This window comes from Herpailurus yagouaroundi, unplaced genomic scaffold (genome assembly GCF_014898765.1).
Source record: "Herpailurus yagouaroundi ecotype Mexico unplaced genomic scaffold, PumYag 192, whole genome shotgun sequence".
Classification (NCBI taxonomy): Eukaryota; Metazoa; Chordata; class Mammalia; order Carnivora; family Felidae; genus Herpailurus; species Herpailurus yagouaroundi.
In genome coordinates, this window is record NW_024412423.1 from 5,077,089 (window position 1) to 5,093,548 (window position 16,460).

At 48.9% G+C, this 16,460-nt stretch overlaps 1 long non-coding RNA gene and 1 pseudogene across 1 annotated transcript; one reads left to right on the forward strand and one right to left on the reverse strand.

The window, feature by feature from the left end:
- Positions 1–1,815: 1,815 nt before the first annotated feature.
- LOC121010562 (uncharacterized) lies at positions 1,816–8,742 on the forward strand. The gene is made up of 2 exons (XR_005781228.1): positions 1,816–1,954; positions 5,422–8,742. It is a non-coding gene; the product is annotated as an uncharacterized LOC121010562 (long non-coding RNA).
- A 6,413-nt stretch (positions 8,743–15,155) lies between these two features.
- LOC121010839 (Y-box-binding protein 1-like) lies at positions 15,156–15,904 on the reverse strand (annotated as a pseudogene).
- Between the last annotated feature and the right edge of the window lie 556 nt (positions 15,905–16,460).

Here is a 16,460-nt window from a genome sequence, read left to right on the forward strand (position 1 = left end):
GGGACATGAAAGCTGCCTGCCGTGACTTCAGTTTTTCACGTCTCCAAAGGGACAGCCCTCCTAGCAGGAGAGATCAGACTCCCCTCTCTCTCCCTCTGAGGCAGTCAGGTTACTCAATAATCTGTATAAATTACAGATTATAATATACAATATAATATACAATAATCTGTATAAATTACAGCCAATGCCTTTGGCTGCCTGATCACCTTCCCTGGATCTGGTGATCGCCTTGTAGATCAGAATTCTTTTTCCTCCTTCCTTTCATCAAATAGAACAGCAACAATTAAATGTGTTCTTTTAAAAATTTTTTTTTGAGAGAGAGACGAGAGAGTGAGAGCAGGGGAGGGGGAGACAGAGGGGGAGACAGAGAATCCCAAGTCGGCCCTGTGTAGTCAGCACACAGAGCCCGACGCGGGGCTCAAACTCACAAAACTGTGAGATTATGATGTGAGCCAAAATTAAGAATCGGACGCTTAACCAACTGAGCCCCCAGGTGCTCCTTAAATGTGTACTTAATATAATCACCCTTTCTTTTTTGGACCCTGGGAAAGCTAGTCTCCCCAGGGTGTCTGTTGTTCTGTTTTCCAGGTTTATCTTCAGGGAAGGGATAGAGACTTCTTGAAGCTAGCCAAAGTGAAGGGGAATTAATCTTAAGGTATATGTGCAACAATGAGGAAGTCCGAAGCCTAGGACAGAAAACCGAGGTACAGAAGGGTCATCTGGAAATGGAACAGAAGGATTCAAGGGGGCTTCTGTGGGGTCCTCCTCAAATACTGCACCATCAGGACAAAATACCTACCTGCTGTGTCTCTTTCTTGCTCACTCACAACCATCAGTGGTTCCTTGTGTTTGCCCACTGCCCCAACTCACCCTTACCTTTGGCTTCTTTAGTTCTAAATTTACTTCATGACTCTTCAGAAACGATTTCTCCTCCCAATGGGAAATTCTCTTATTCATGGCTCAGCTTCAAGGGAGAAAGAGAGAGAGAGGGAGAGAGAGAGAGGGAGAGAGAGAATGTAATAGGTTCAATGTTTCCTCCTCCACTTACATAGTTATTTTCTTAGAAACCATATGGCTCCTAAGTCATTGGAAAGGTGTCCATTGGTTCTTTTTATGGGTTAGGCCCCAGCCCTTGACCGATGAGCTGCGTGGGAGGGATCTAGATGGAGAAGCAGCAAGGGCTTTACATGGGTCAGTTTCCCTCTGAACAGAGTATCCACCAGGATGACCAGCATTTGAGAGTCTTCTAAGAGGAACCATAATCTATCCATAAATGGTCGCTTCCATGGAAGACTTGGTTCCACCGGAGACTGGAAAAAAAATGGGAGAAAGTGAGATGTGTATTTGTGGCTTACAGTCCAACGTACATTTTTCAATTGGAGGACAGAGCTGTGAGCGACCTGGCTATTTCCGAGTGGAATGGAAGAGACACACCCACAGCCACCGCGCCTACCCTGTGCCCGAAGCTTCATGTCCAGCTCCGGAATCAAGACCCTGCCTTTGTCACCGGTATGCGCATGCGCACCCCGTCACGAGGGGGCAGGACAATATGGGGGCTTTGGGAAGGTGCGAGGATGCCCCACAGTCACGATGGGTGTTCTCCTGTTGCCCCTCTCTTGTTGGCCTGAGCCGAGCAGCTGGCAACAGCTCTCGCCCTTTCAGACAGAAATGCCTACAGAGATGCTATTGTTTCCCTTAGGTGACAAATGCCACAGGCCTGCGCCGGCCAAGCCATCCTGGAGCCCAGCTGCTTCCGCACTGCCACCACATGAGAAGGGTGCTTTGTTTTAATTGTCACATTTGTTGTTTGAAAAGATGCTCTTCAACCACGGAATTCTCTGGTGACCTTTCCGTAGGAATCACATGCAAATGTCCCAGTGGAAGGTCGCGATTGGTCTTCAAAGGTCATCTCCATTCGTCTAGATGGTTGTCTTCACAAAAGAAGGAAGTTCAGGTAAGGAGCCCAGAACCAGAGAGCACCAGAGGAGAAAGGTCATCTGGTCTACCCTGTTCTGTCGGCTGGGCCCCACCTGCAGGTGGCACATCCGTTTGCTTTTGGCCTCCCACGGTTCACCGTAGCCTAGAGTAGCCCTGCTGGCTTAGACGCCATCCCAAAGCTTCCCCAAACAGGTGCTCTTTGAACAGACGTTATGCATCCTCCAATTGCCCGGAGATAAGCCGTGTGCGGGAGGAATCTCTCTTCTGAGCAACTGAGGCTGTATTGATAGGTTCTTTTCTTTTTCTTAATGTTTATTTTTGAGAGAGAGAGCCAGAGCGTGAGCGGGGGAGGGGCAGAGAGAGAGGGAGACACAGAATCCGAGGCAGGCTCCAGGCTCCGAGCTGTCAGCACAGAGCCCGACACGGGGCTCGAACCCACAAGCCGCAAGAACATGACCTGAGCCAAAATCAGACACTGACTGAGCCACCCAGGTTGATAGGTTCTTGAAGGGTTTGTTGTGGGGACAACTTATTAATGATTCACTCTCCAAACAACACTATTTGAGTAACTGCCCTTCCTGAACCAAACAAAACAAAACACCCAGCATCTCTCTGGAAGTTCAGCTGAGATGAATTTGTCCCTATTACCACAAAGCAATCTCCTAACCCCTCATCCCCCATGTCAGGCTGGCAACCGGAGAGGAATGGATTTTAAGTGAGACACACTCAGATGGAAGCTGCCAGAGAGAAAGGCCTGTGCGTGGATTTCTGCGTGTGGGGAAAGGATTTCTTGCCCCTCTGCCCCGTCACCCTCAGTGAAGTCAGACTGTTTCTTTTCCTTCTGGGTGGAGGCCCTGGAGAAAACATGATTAACCCTGGGCGGGGAGTCACCCAGTGCAGGGGTGGGAGACAGGGAGGACAGGGAGGGCAGGGAGCACGCAGCCACAGACCGTGAACTGGGCATGAAGGCTAGCAGAGAAGGTTCGAGAGGCGTGAGGGGATTGCCGGGCAGGAGCGTGAGGTTCTAATGAGTCATGTCAGCTGTTGACTGGGGATTCACAACAGCTGCGTGTGCGAGCCGAGGCACAGTCCTTGGGGAAGCAGGTGGCGGTGACGTGAGGGACGGCCTGCCCCGACCTGCCTCCATTAGCTGTAATTATGCTTGTGACTTCTGCTGGGGGGCGGCCGGGAGCCAGCGGGGCCTGCGGAGACCACCAGAGACCCGCATTTTTAGCCCGTGGTCAGTCAGCTGTAAAACTGGGCCACATTTGGCAACAACAGAAGGAGCGTGAGGCCCGAAGCAATTTTTCTTTGAAATCAGCTTCTAAATTGCAGGGAGCCCAAGTAAATTGACACATTTACTAGCTTGAGCTCCTTCCCCGATCCTGCTTCCTTGCCTCAGCCGGCCTCGGCTCACCGGAGCAGTTCTGGGCCTGGGGATGGGGGGGGAGGGAGGGCTGCCCTGCCTGGGGGGCGGCGGTGATTTCTCTGTGTGCACATTTTCATTACTGACGCCGACGAGTGCTTTTCAACTTACAAACTGAAAATGCTCCCCCACCCCCACAAAAGAAACCTGGAATCTGCAGGAGGAACCCCCCCCCCAATTAAATGAAAAGCAAAGATGGGGTGCCTGGGTGGTTCAGTTGGTTAAGCGTCCGACTTCAGCTCAGGTCATGATCTCACAGTTTGTGGGTTTGAGCCCCATGTCAGGCTCTGTGCTGACAGCTCAGAGCCTGGAGCCTGCTTCGGATTCTGTGTCTTCCTCTCTCTCTGCCCCTTCCCTGCTCATGTCCTGTCTCTTTCTCAAAAATGAATAAACTTTTAAAAAAAAATGAAAAGGAAACAACTACCCAGTGCACATTGCACAGCAAATGCTAGTCGCACCGTGATGGAGGCCCTCTCGCCATCCAGCCTCCTGGGTAGAGAAAGCCACTTTCTTAGCCGACGTCTCTTATAATGTAGCCAGCTCGAATCCTGGGGGGTTTGCTTCCCTAATCAGAACTGAAATTACATGACAGAAGAAGGGCCTCATGAGCGTAACACTGGGTAGGTTGCCGGCATCTACTGCAACATCTGTGTCACTGAGCATGGAACTGCAGGGCCAGGTGGGCAGCCTTGAAGCGGTGGGTGAAGAATGTGGCGTTGAGAGACCTTATGTTCTAAGACTCAGGTTCCTCATTCTTCAGTGGGAATAAGAGTAACTACGTGAGGGCGCCTGGGTGGCTCAGTCGGTTCAGCGTCCGACTCTTGATCTCGGCTCAGGTCATGACCTCACGGTTTGTGCATTTGAGCCCCGCGTCGGGTGGGCCCGAGCCCGTCTTTGGGCTCCTCGTTCTCTCTCCCTTTCTCTCTCCCTCCGTCTGCCCCTCGCTCACTTGCACGCTCTCTCAGAAGTATAAAATAAATACAGTAAATACCATACAATAATAACAACTACCTGCGGGTTAGTTTGGGATTACGTGGTCACGCACCAGCCCCAGCACACTGTAAGTGCCCCGAGCGTCAGCTATTCTTTGTCATCACTGAAGATCATCAGGCTCACCTTTTGCATTCGCGGCGATGGGGGAGCTCAGGCAGCGGGGGGATCACATCCTAGCATCTTCCTCCACGTGAGCCTTGACTTTCTGCCTCCCGTTCTCTGCACAGTCAGATAGCTCGCTGGGGCGGGGGTCGGGGGGACCTTCCCTGCCCCAAGTGAGCCTTTTGAACTCTGGCTTGTGCTCCTCTGCTGTCGTCCTCCTCCTCCTCCTCCCCTCCATCCATCTTCACGCACTGGTGGAAGTCCTGCAACTCTGGGAAACCTCCCTGAAGTCCCCGTAGGGATTCCTCCTCGCCTCTTACCAGTGTGACACTGTGAAGTCAGTCAGCTTCAGATGAACGTATGTCACCTCTTAAGCCAGCGGGCACGAGTGGCCTTCTCTGCTTTTCTTTGCATTTTCTTCAGGACCCAGCCCAGGATCTGGCTCAACGCAGATGCCCGCTTAATTTCTGGACTGCCGTAGAAGTACAGAGTGGGTTGAAAACTTGCAGAAGGATCAGAGTTTGTGGGGATGGTCTCTGGACTTGACCAAGCACCTTCTAGTGGCCGTGAATGATGGGGTTCTTGAGCAAACGGCTAAGAAAGAATTCTTGAGATGTCTTGGGTGCAAAAAGGTGATTTTATTAAAGCACGGGGACAGGACCTGTGGGCAGAGAGAGCTGCACCAGGGTTGTGAGGAGTGACTGACTATGTACCTTTAAGTTTCTGGGGGTGAGGGAGAGCATTAAGTCTCTACGGAGTTTGAAAGCAAGGCTTTCAGGACCTTGAGGGGCTAGCTGCTGTTAAGATAAGGTTACTTTTAGTCTTTAATGAAACAGAAACATGAAGGAAGTAAGACGGCCATGAATTGCTTGAGCAAGGTCACTCTCTGCATGTTTCAGGCTGCAAGCTGTAGGGAGATTTAATTTCAGCTACATTTCTCTTGCCTGTGTTTCCCTCATCAGCGAACACAACACACAAGGATGAGAATGAATGTACCGCGCTGGGATTGCTGTTTCTTCCACAGGTGGGGTGAGGAACACGGAAGTTCACCCCCCTCTTGCATTGGCAAGCTCTGAAGGTGGCCCAGGGCGGCAGGTTCTGCCAAGTCCTGGCCCCAGTATGCACACAGCTCTCAGCACAGGGAACCCACTTCTCCCGCGGGTCACCCGCGGCGTCAAGGTGATGAGAGACGGAAGCAGGTTCCATTTCCCCTCCTGGTTCCAGATGTCATGTGACCCTCCCCTCACCCCTGCAGGCTCTAGTTCATTCTTGCTGTCACCTGCATCCGGCTTTCTTCTCCTCGGATGGCTGACCTATAGTAACTGCACCTGGAGGTGAGACACAGAAGCAGCAGCCTGCAGGGACTGCATGGCCAGCATAGCCTGCGGTCTCCATTGCAGAAGGTCTAGCCCCTGTAAACGCTACAAATCCTCCCTTGGTAAATTACCCCCAGAGGTTCTCCTTCTCTGATCAGACCCCACCTGATCCAGTGGGTACAGCTGATCACACATGCAGACCCTCACAATTGCAGGTACAGTGGTAGCCACGCCTCGCGTCTAAGAGTTCACGTGCATCGAGGCAGCATGGACCCTGCCAATCCCCATCTCAGAGGCTGTGGCGCCCACCACGCCTTTTCTCTCCCGGGCTGTTGAGGTCGGGACTGGGGTTGACGCAGAGGTTGTGGAGCTTGTGCACGTGACCACAACTGGAGGAAGAGCGTGCTCAAAGGGAAGTGGACAGGATGAAGGTTGCCATGCAAAAGCTTGCCGTGACTGGCGGCGAGAGGGGCAGTGCTTTCGTTTTGGGGCAGCAGGTTGTTGCCTGGTGTCTGTGAACTGGTAGTGGGGAGGGATCCCAGGGAATCCCATGCTGCACATTCTGAGGGATGCATTTGCCTTCATAGCAGCAACAGCAGCTGTACCCGGTCCTTGAATGGTGCTGCGCAGGGGCCAGCTGGGGCCGCAAGCATTTACATAGGAGTGGCCCCTTGGGAGGCAGCACTGGAGAGTGGGGCCGATCACAGCCCTCCGGAGCAGCTAGGCTGCATGGATCCAAGGCAGGCTGAGAAAAGGAAAAACATCCAAAATGGAAGTAAAATATGCAACCATGTATATGTTCACAGGAGGAAAACATAGGGACGGGGAGAAAGGAGAGAAGTGGAAACAGTGAACCTCCCAAGACATCCTGTGACAGAGAGATAAAATGAAACCTCCTGTCTGTCACCAGAATGCCATAATTTTATCATTCTTCCCACGCAATGCTGTGCTATTTTGGGTTCCGGGGATCCCCCCCACCTCTGTGTGCCCAAGATGTCTGAGAAACAAACGTGTAAGAAAATGTTTTATTCTCCCCAGCAAGGGATGGAGAATTCATTACAGGAAGCACATCTCCGAGCTGCCTCCTCCGTGTCATCGTGCTCTGCCCTGCAGAAGATTTCGTCTGCGAGCAGAAGCCTAATGAATTTGCCCACTGTGGTCCTGTGCCCAGAAACTGAAATCCTGTTGCGCTTCACTGGTGGGATCCTTTTCCTCAGCCACGGAGCCAAGCAGAATGGAAAAGATGGCCAGCCTCCCTTTTGCAAAGACCATGCGTCTCCCCTCCCCCTTACACACCATGCCAGTGATTTCTACATTCTGCTGGGTCTAATTTCCTTTGTAAAAGGAAAAGGAAAAAAAAAAACCCACAACAAGACAAAACAAAACAAAAGAAAGAAACTTGGAACTCTTTTGAGGACAAGGAAGGAGAAGTTGGAGGAAGGGGAAGCATTTGATGTCACCTGATTACCATCTGTTCACCAAGTTAGATATTACATCAAAGGAACAATCGAGAGCCTGTATAAACCAGGACGCTGATGGTCGTCCTTGTACATGTTGTGCCTCCCTTCTTGGCCTTTCCAGCCAGGCTTCCTCTGTCTCAGGACGGCTATGGCCTTCATCACCTGTGCACCTCTTCCCACTCTGGATGAGGTCAGAGCTGCAGGCTGGGCCCCAGGAAGGTCCTGGGCGGGGTCCCCTCCACACCTCCGTGGTCGGGGCAAGCTTTCCTTGGTGGAGGTCACTCTGCCCAGAGCCCGGAGGCTGGGACAGCCCTGTACAGAGCCCACCGGAGGCTGTGTTGTTTCCAGAATGGTATTTTCAGCAGCAGAGCAAGCCAGGAAACTTAAGGAAAGAAGCTGCCATTCATTTCCAGGAGGACACAGGACAGGGCAGTAGACTGGTCACCAGCCAGCCCGAACAGCCATCTGCTAAGATCAAGTCATTTCTCCTTGGAACACAATGACACTTCAGCCTAAGAAGGGAACTGAGCCAATTTGGGACCTCGGCTTGGGCCCGTTCCAGCTCTGATAATAAAAAGTTATGTTTTCCTCAGAGGGGTCCGTAGTGACACGGAAAGGACTACTGCCAGGTGCCCTCAGACCTCCCTGTTTCTCCTTGCACCCTCAGACAGATGCTCTTATATCCTGCCATTTATATGCTATTCTGTGAAAGAGTCAGACCAAAGTGAGCCCTACAGTGCTTGGAAGATTTATTTTGCAATATAAAATGCACCTCCTCTCTGTAAACCACACGACTCTCCTTTAACTCTTTACCTGGATGTTTCGCCATTTCTGTGCAAGCTGGGTGTTTCTCTGTCGCTTCTAAGACCGCATCATGTCTACCCAGAGATCTCTGATCGGTCCACTTTTTCCAAGTTCATCCATTCTTAAAGTTGAGCACAAATGCTATCTCCTCTATGAGGCCTTGGCTGAGATCCCAGAGTTCCTGCTTCCCACCGAAGGTGATCTTCTTTCTAGATTCCCCTAGAATTCCCCTATTTATGGCAGACTAAATTTTAAGGATCCCATTCATTTCTGCATCACTTAATGGTTGTCTAAGTACATAGTACAGTGGTTAAGTATGTGGATTCTGGAGGCAGATTTTCTGGGTGCACAGCTGGGCTTACGTATTCACTCTGTGACCTGGGGCAAATTATTTAACCTGTCTGTGTACCAGTTTGTAAGATGAGGATAATAACTAACTATCACGTATGACTGTTGTACAAATTAAATGAGCAAATCTCTGCTGAGTGTATAGAACTGGGACTAGCAACTAGCCCAGCAAAGTTGGTTGTGTTTATTAATATGATTTATTATTATTATTTTTTCCTTTAAGTTTCCTGATGGCAGGGGTCCATCTTGTCTAACTTTCTACTCTACCACAGTGTTTTGCATATTGATACATGTTTATTTACTTTGCATATCGATGCACATTTATTTATAAATAAATAGATGTCCAATGAATAAATAAGACTTGCATTCCTTACAAGCTGGTCTCATTTTCCTCCATTAGTTGAGTTACAGGAGACTTGATAAAACTGATATAGACTTTAAATGATATTATTAACACACCTCTTAAATATAATACATCAGATGATCATTCTTTCTATCTCAGCTTGCCATCTCATCACTGCCCAGAGGAAGTATAGAAACCCTCTTGGTGGCATTGTGTGGAGGTGGCATAAAGCCAGTCCTGACCCTCTGTGAGTCCATAGTTCAAGTCAAGCCTTCTAGCAATAAATAAATAATAAATCACTGCTGGCCTAGGTCTCTCTCTCATAGTGCCTGGCATCTGGCAATACTGTTTGACCCGCCATGTAGAGACGGGCCCACTGAGGCCAGATGTGGGTCCTAGAAGTAGAAGTTAGCGATTCATACACACCCCCAGGTCTGGGAAGGGCTTTGGAGAAGCCATGGAATTTTTGTCATAGACCTGGTATGACCCCTCAAATTTTGGGAGTTGTCTCCTCACAAGTATTGCTGTCCATAGTTCTGAAGATCATTTGTAAAAGGACCTGATTGTTTCTGCTAAGCCTGGGTTCTGCTTGTTCCTGTTCTAGCTCTCTTTGGAATTCTCGAGCAGGTGAGAGAAAATATGGGGATGGGAAAGAGAGGGGAGAGAGAGAGAGAGAGAGAGAGAGAGAGAGAGAGAATATGAATTAATTACCAAGGAGAAAAAGGAGAGATTTCAATTTCAACACCTTTTCCCACTGTTGTTAACCATGAATGAGACAACCGTGGATCCCATCCAAAATATCCGTCACCCGAGGGAGGGCGAGGAACATGTGCACCCAGGGAAGACAAGGTATGTAAGTGTTGGCCCTGGGGAAGGCCAGTCTTCTGAGAGAGAGAAGGTGCACCAGCGAGGTGGGTGTGGATGATGAGAGTATCATGGCAGCCAAGTGATAGGAAGCATTCACAGCTCTTCTTTTCTTTCTTAAAGAAAAACTCGCAATTTTTACACTGTGGCAGAGCAAATGGAACTGTGACTTACGATTCACGATTGATATTGTTTGACACTTTTCTCATGTCCCTTCTGGCTCGGAGCTTTACTCAGCTTTACGGAGAGAAGACGCAGAGGCATGGGGAACCACAGTGCCCACTCTGTCCTTGAAATCGTGTTTCCAGCAGATGTTTCTTTCTTTATTTAAATTCATCCCCTGGACCTAAAAGCCTTCTCTGAGCAGAGTGGGAGTCCCCAGTTGCTTGCAGAACTAAGCGGGAAAGACCAGGTAGGCTCAGAGATCTGACTGGTCCAGGAAGGAGAGGGTGTCTTGACTAAATGACGGCGTCAAAATCCTTCCCAGTGATAGCTTAGACATGATTGTAAGGCAGTGTAAATTTCTGTATTTTGTGATGTGGTTGACCTCGGTTTATAAGCACGAGAAAACCCAGTGCAAACCCTGCCCCCAGCCCTGCAGGGATGTCTGTCTGGGGAGGGGCGGATCCAAGTAGACCCCAAAGCAGTGGTGAGCCACCCCAGGGGCTTCATTGAGTCCCTTTCAAGCCAGTAAATACGGCAGTTTTCTGTTGAAAGCAAATATGATTACAGTGGTTTAAATCATTTAAGGCCAAATAAAATCTTTGCGGAGTCGGCTGAGGTGTTAAGCACGAATGTGTTGTGAGCAATTAAAATCTCAGTCCAGATCACAGCAGGAGCGGAGCTGCAGGGAAGGCAACGCACCTGCCTTGCGCATGCGCAGTGGGGGAGGCTCCTTCCCGAGATTTCCGGGGAAGAGGAGGCCGCTACCCCTTGATTTCCCTCCCTGCGCGGGACAGTGGGAAGGGAATTGTGTCAGGAACTGAGCTGCGTGGCACCCTGAATGTTCCATGCAGAGCGAACCGCCCTTGGCCAGGCCTTGGCTCCCAGGCTGGAAAGTCAAGGTTGAGGTGTGCTCAGTTTGTACCGGGAGCTGCCCTCCCACAAACTGGAGGCTGTAGATTATGAGGCAGGGCTGCCAAATCCCACGCCACGGCCTGAGGTCATCCCACGCAATATTCCCTCTGAAGACCCCAAAGCTCTTCATCCAACTAGGGGGGAGGGTAGGAGGCCCCTTCCTTGCCTGAGTACCCTGAGTACTAGCACAGAGGACCCACTTTCTGCTTAGCTGAGACACACCACACAGCCTAGAGGAGCCCCCAGAGCCCCTAGGACCACCTTGCCCCTAGCCCCTAACATAATCCTCATGGGGCATCAGACAGCCATTTAAAGAGCAACCAACCTGTTTCTTATTGGATGACAGACTCAGTTAGTGCAAAATGGGGGGGGGAGGGGGGGGCGGGGCGGGGCGGGGAGGGCATCTGGCATATCAGCCTACATTTTAAAGGACTCGAGCCTTAGACCTAGCAAACCCACTTTCCAGGCATCTATGATATACAGATAGACCTGTGTGTATGTTCCATGTGTGCAGAAGGCTGTTCACTATGGCATTACAGTAGCCAAAGACTAAAATCAAGTATTTATGAATAGGGAACAGGTAAGACACATAATGGTCCGCCACACAATGGAATACCATGCCACTATAAAAAAAAATGGCAAATCTGCATGAACTGATACGGAAAGATCTCTAGGACATATTGTAAACAGAAAGAAGCAAGGTACAGAACAGTTTGTATCCTATACTGCTTTCTAGAACAGTGTTTCTTAAATTTTTCGTCATCGTCACCCCCCCCACCAAGAAACCTTTAAAGACATCCCTCCCCCGTGAAATGTTGATATCATGTATATCTGTCTATATGCGGCGTGTCTAATGTATATTTGTGATTTACACATAAAAAGGGGAAGAACTTTTCACTTCCCAAAATCAATTTTCACCCCCTTGGGGGTGGTATCACCCCAACTGAGGAAGCCTCTTCGATAAGAAAGTGAGAAAATATATTATGAAACAAATTGGAAGGCTACTTAAGAAACTGAGAAAACTAGTTGCCTATAAGGAAGGGAGCCGATGGGAAGATGGGCACAAAGGTGTGATCAAGATTGCCCCACATAGGGGTGCCTGGCTGGTTCAGTGGGTAGAGTGTGGGGCTCTTGGTCTTGGGGGTAGTGAGTCTGAACACCCCCCGGGGTTGAAAGATGACTTACGACTTAAAAAAAATAAATGTAAGTTAGAGGCGCCTGGGTGACTCAGTCAGTTAAGCATCTGACCCTTGGTTTAGGCTCAGGTCGTAAGTTGGAGCCTCACATGGGGCTCTGTGCTGACAGCACAGAGACTGCTTGGGAGTCACCTTCTCTCCCTCTCTCTCTCTTTCCCTCTCCCCCTGCCACTCCCCCACTCGTGCTTTCTCTCTCTCAAGAAAAATAAACTTAAAAAAATAAATAAAAGTTAAAAAGATTTCCCCTTGTAGTCTCTCTTCTATTATTCTTGTCTCTGAACTTTGCAAATGTATTGCCTATTGGAAACCATTAAATTGAAAGGCTGTCTACACTGTTCCCTAAACCAAGGGGGTCCCTGCCCAGGCTGGAGGCACCACCCAGAGACCCCCGCTCCTCAAGAAGAGTCTTTTGTCCTCTCAGGTTTATTTTTCAGTGCAAAAAAGATTGCAGTTTCGAAGATTGCAGCTTCTACTTTAAAAGCAGCAGTCTAGGGGTGCCTGGGTGGCTCAGTCGAATAAGCATCCAACATCCACTCGGGTCATGATCTCGTGGTCTGTGGATTTGAATCCCGCATTAGCCTCTGTGCTGACAGCTCAGAGCCTGGAGCCTGCTTCGGATTCTGTGTCTCCCTCTCTCTTGCTACTCCCAGGTCGTGCTCTGTCTCTCTCAAAAATAAATAAAAATAAGCACTAAAAAACAAAAAAAAATTTTTTAAAGTAGCAGTCTGTTTCAAATCCCAGGGAAGAGGTTTCCAGAGAGAGAGAGAGAGCAAGCAAAATGAAGGAGGAAATCACCCATGCCCTCTCTTCCTCCCTTGGCGAACACAGTCTGTCTCAGGGCCCTGCTGGGGAGAGTTGACAGAGCAGAGATCCCGGGCCCAGGAGTTCAACCAGAGCCGGGCTGGGTCAGCTTCCTCCAAAGGAGTGTGTTTCCTCCTTCCACGGGCGGGAGGGCCCTCCCAAGGAGGAAAGGCCATGCTGAAGGTTGATTAGTGGATCAGCAATTCCATTATGGGATTAACAGAACAAAACAAAAACAAAACACAACGTTGGACTCGAAGTTCAGTGTGTCAGCAACTTTAATTTGATTGTGTAATGAGGCACGATGGTAAACAACATCTGCATGATCGCGCCCTAACCTTCGCTTAAATATCAAACACTGCGGTGTCTCATTTGGTACAAACGCCTGCCTTTGAATGAGTTCTGTTTGGTAAATGCCCCAAAAAGTCACCTAGGGAGGAGGCAGTTAGTACATTGGGGTCAAGTCCTGGCTGTGCCCCAAAGTCTGTAGAATGGGTATAATAATACTTTTCCCATCTGTAGAATGGGTATAATAATACCCATCTACATGATGATGCTGTTGTGAAGAGTGAGTGATCTGATAGAAGAAATGCTTCATAAGAGGATGATATCTTCGTTGTGGGCCTTGTTACTTCTAGGAGAGGGAGGAAAGGAGGGAAGGAGTCTTGCTTTTCAGAGTAGAGGCACTCGAGTAGAGGGCACTCGGCAGCTTGCTGGGCTGAATTGAAATGCCTCTGCCTTATTTGAGGGTGATTCTTGGAACAGACATCTCCCTTCTGAAATGTGGATTCATGCCTCAACGTTTTCAGAATGTGGAAGCCACTTGTGAGCGTATGATTTGGCTCTCCGGGGCACTATGTGCAAAACGGCAGCCTCCAAGGCTGGGTTTTCTGCCCTGTTGCCACTATTTCCCTTTTGGGCCTCCGGGCTGTCACTGAAGTTTCGTGTCCTCTCCTCTTGCCACCTCTGATTGTTGCTCTTTGAAATACACGCTGGGAAGTACAACTTCGGGAAGGCAAGCAACATTTCCCTCTGCTAAGCCGCACAGATGCTGGGCTCTGGGCTGTAAACCTTAGGAAGCTTCTTTCAGAATTGCCTGGTTCCATGGGGCGCCTGGGTGGCGCAGTCGGTTAAGCGTCCGACTTCAGCCAGGTCACGATCTCGCGGTCCGTGAGTTCGAGCCCTGCGTCAGGCTCTGGGCTGATGGCTCAGAGCCTGGAGCCTGTTTCCAATTCTGTGTCTCCCTCTCTCTCTGCCCCTCGCCCGTTCATGCTCTGTCTCTCTCTGTCCCAAAAATAAATAAACGTTGAAAAAAAAAAAAAAAAAAAAGAATTGCCTGGTTCCTCAGGACATTCTCTACCATAATAAATTACCACTGCACCGTCCATCCTACTAACTGGGGCTCTAACAGAAGAATCTGACCTTTACAGTTTTAAAGTTATTTATTTAAAAAAATTTTTTTAATGTTTATTTATTTTTGAGAGAGAGAGAGAGACAGAGAGACAGAGCACAAGTGGGGAAGGGTCAGAGACAGGGGGGAGACACAGAATCTGAAGCAGGCTCCACGTTCTTAGCTGTATGCACAGAGCCCAACACAGGGCTCAAACCCACGAACCATGAGATTATGACCTGAGCTGAAGTCAGACACTTAACCAACTGAGCTACCCAGGTGCCCCTAAAGTTATTTATTTATTATTTAAGGTCTTTATTGAGGCACCTGGGTGGCTCAGTAGATTGATCGTCAGGCTCTTGATTTTGGCTTAGGTCATGACTTCATGGTTCGACGCTTCAAGGTACCGCTTGGGCTCTGTGCTGGCAGCGTGGAGCCTACCTGGGATTCTCTCTCTCTCTCTCTCTCTCTCTCTCTCTCTCTCTCTCTCTCTCCCCCTCTGCCCTTCCCTGACTCTCTCTCTCAAAATAAATAAATAAACTTAGAAAACAAAGAAGTTGTACCTTTAAGATCTTTATTAACACATGTTTGCTGTTTGTTGATCCTTTTGAAAAAGCAAGTCGGAAACTATTATTATAGATTAAAAATGAGGTTCCTAGAAATTTCAATTTGACCACATAGGAAAAAAATAAAGGTGTGTTGAGAAAAACCAGGTTTTAAAACACACACACACGCACGCACACACACACACACACATTTGTCATGACTAAAAAGAGATTAGGTAAAAATAATAGAAACCCCATCCTGCATAGATAATGCAGATAGTTTGGGTATCTGATCAATGGGCAAAAAGCAAGTACTTAACGCCCTCAGCTCCAATCTTTTGTTCATTTCTTATTGCTGGAATTTCATATTCATTCTTGTTGGATGCCTCAACCAGCCGGTGGTAGAGACGGTCAGTGAGCATTTACTCAGCCCTGCACTGCTCATGCTGGAGCAAAAGTCTCAGCCGGTGGGTCCGCTGCTTTGGTCTCTGTGCTATCCAGCGGTTTCCAGTTTTCTGAGCCCCTGTGTGGGAAATTGAAGTTTTGTGGGTACTAACCTTGAGGGACCTGCTGACCTTGGGTCTCATCTCCTTGATTCCCCTTACCTTCTTCATTGCCATCCTCTCTAGGCCGTCTTTGATAAGGAGGGACCCCTGGGAAGTCGTGGTCTATAACCCCGATACACATTCTGTCTTTATGGCCTACATTGTTCTCCTGCACCCCGTTTGTCAGCCCCCTCCACCTTTTCTCCCCCAACAGAAGGGCTGGGATCCTGGGGTCCACGCCCACAGTCTGTGCTCAGCAGGAAGCTGGGAGCCTACGCGCAGTATGGGAGTGCTGGGACTGTTGGCCCTGAACTTGGGGAGCCCTCCAAGAGCCATCCCCTCTCTTTTCACCCTACTCTCATCGCTTTGGTAGCTCCGCTGGTGAGTGTGTGGAGGACCCGGCCGATCTTGGATAGTCTATAATGCCTCTGGTGAGCTGTGTCACCGCCTTGCACTGGAACCCCACCAGGGCGCGTGACCTTTGCTGCCCCTGTACCCTTTTCTCCTGCAACAAGATCAAATTCCAGTCTCTCCACCAACTACACTGAGAAAGTTCTTCCTGGGGCTTTTCTTCTTTATGGCTGTCTTGGTGTACAAAATACGTCTTCCTCAGTGTCCTTTTTGTTTATTGAAACCATATTAGTTTCTTACAAGGAACCATTTTATTGTTCCCCAAAGCTTCATTGCAATGACCCTGACCCAGCAGGCAGAGGTCGTGGATGTGAGTCCTCTGCCGCTGCTTCCTGTGCTTGGCATTGACCTTGAGGACGAGGGCGAGGCAGGGACTGCTGGGCGCGATGGCAATTAGGCTGGTGCCGTGCTGGAGCTGCACAGGGCTCTCTGAGCTTCCTTCTTTTTAAATTAAAGGAAAAAAAGATGCTTGTTGTGGAAAACAGTTATAAAACAAACATAAAGCGTATGCAGAAGAAGGCAATAGACGTTACATATAATCCTACTACTTAGAAATAAGGAGTATTAACATCTAGGCATATAGACATCTATGTATATATGCATATGTGTGTGCAGGTATCCCTATATATACATATAGATGGAAAGAAAAACAAATATGGATGAATATCTATGCATGTGTGTGTATATTTGTGTGTGTGTGTGTGTGTGTGTGTATTTAGGTTGGATAGTTTTATTTGTTTTTACTTTTATGCACAAATGGCATACACACCGCACAGGGTCGCATGATCTGCTTGATGCCTTCTAGAAAATCTGCGAATATATCGCAACCAACCCTCAAAATCAATAAACACATTTCTTATACGTTGTCCCTGACTCTCCCACTTAAGAACTTAGTTTAGTT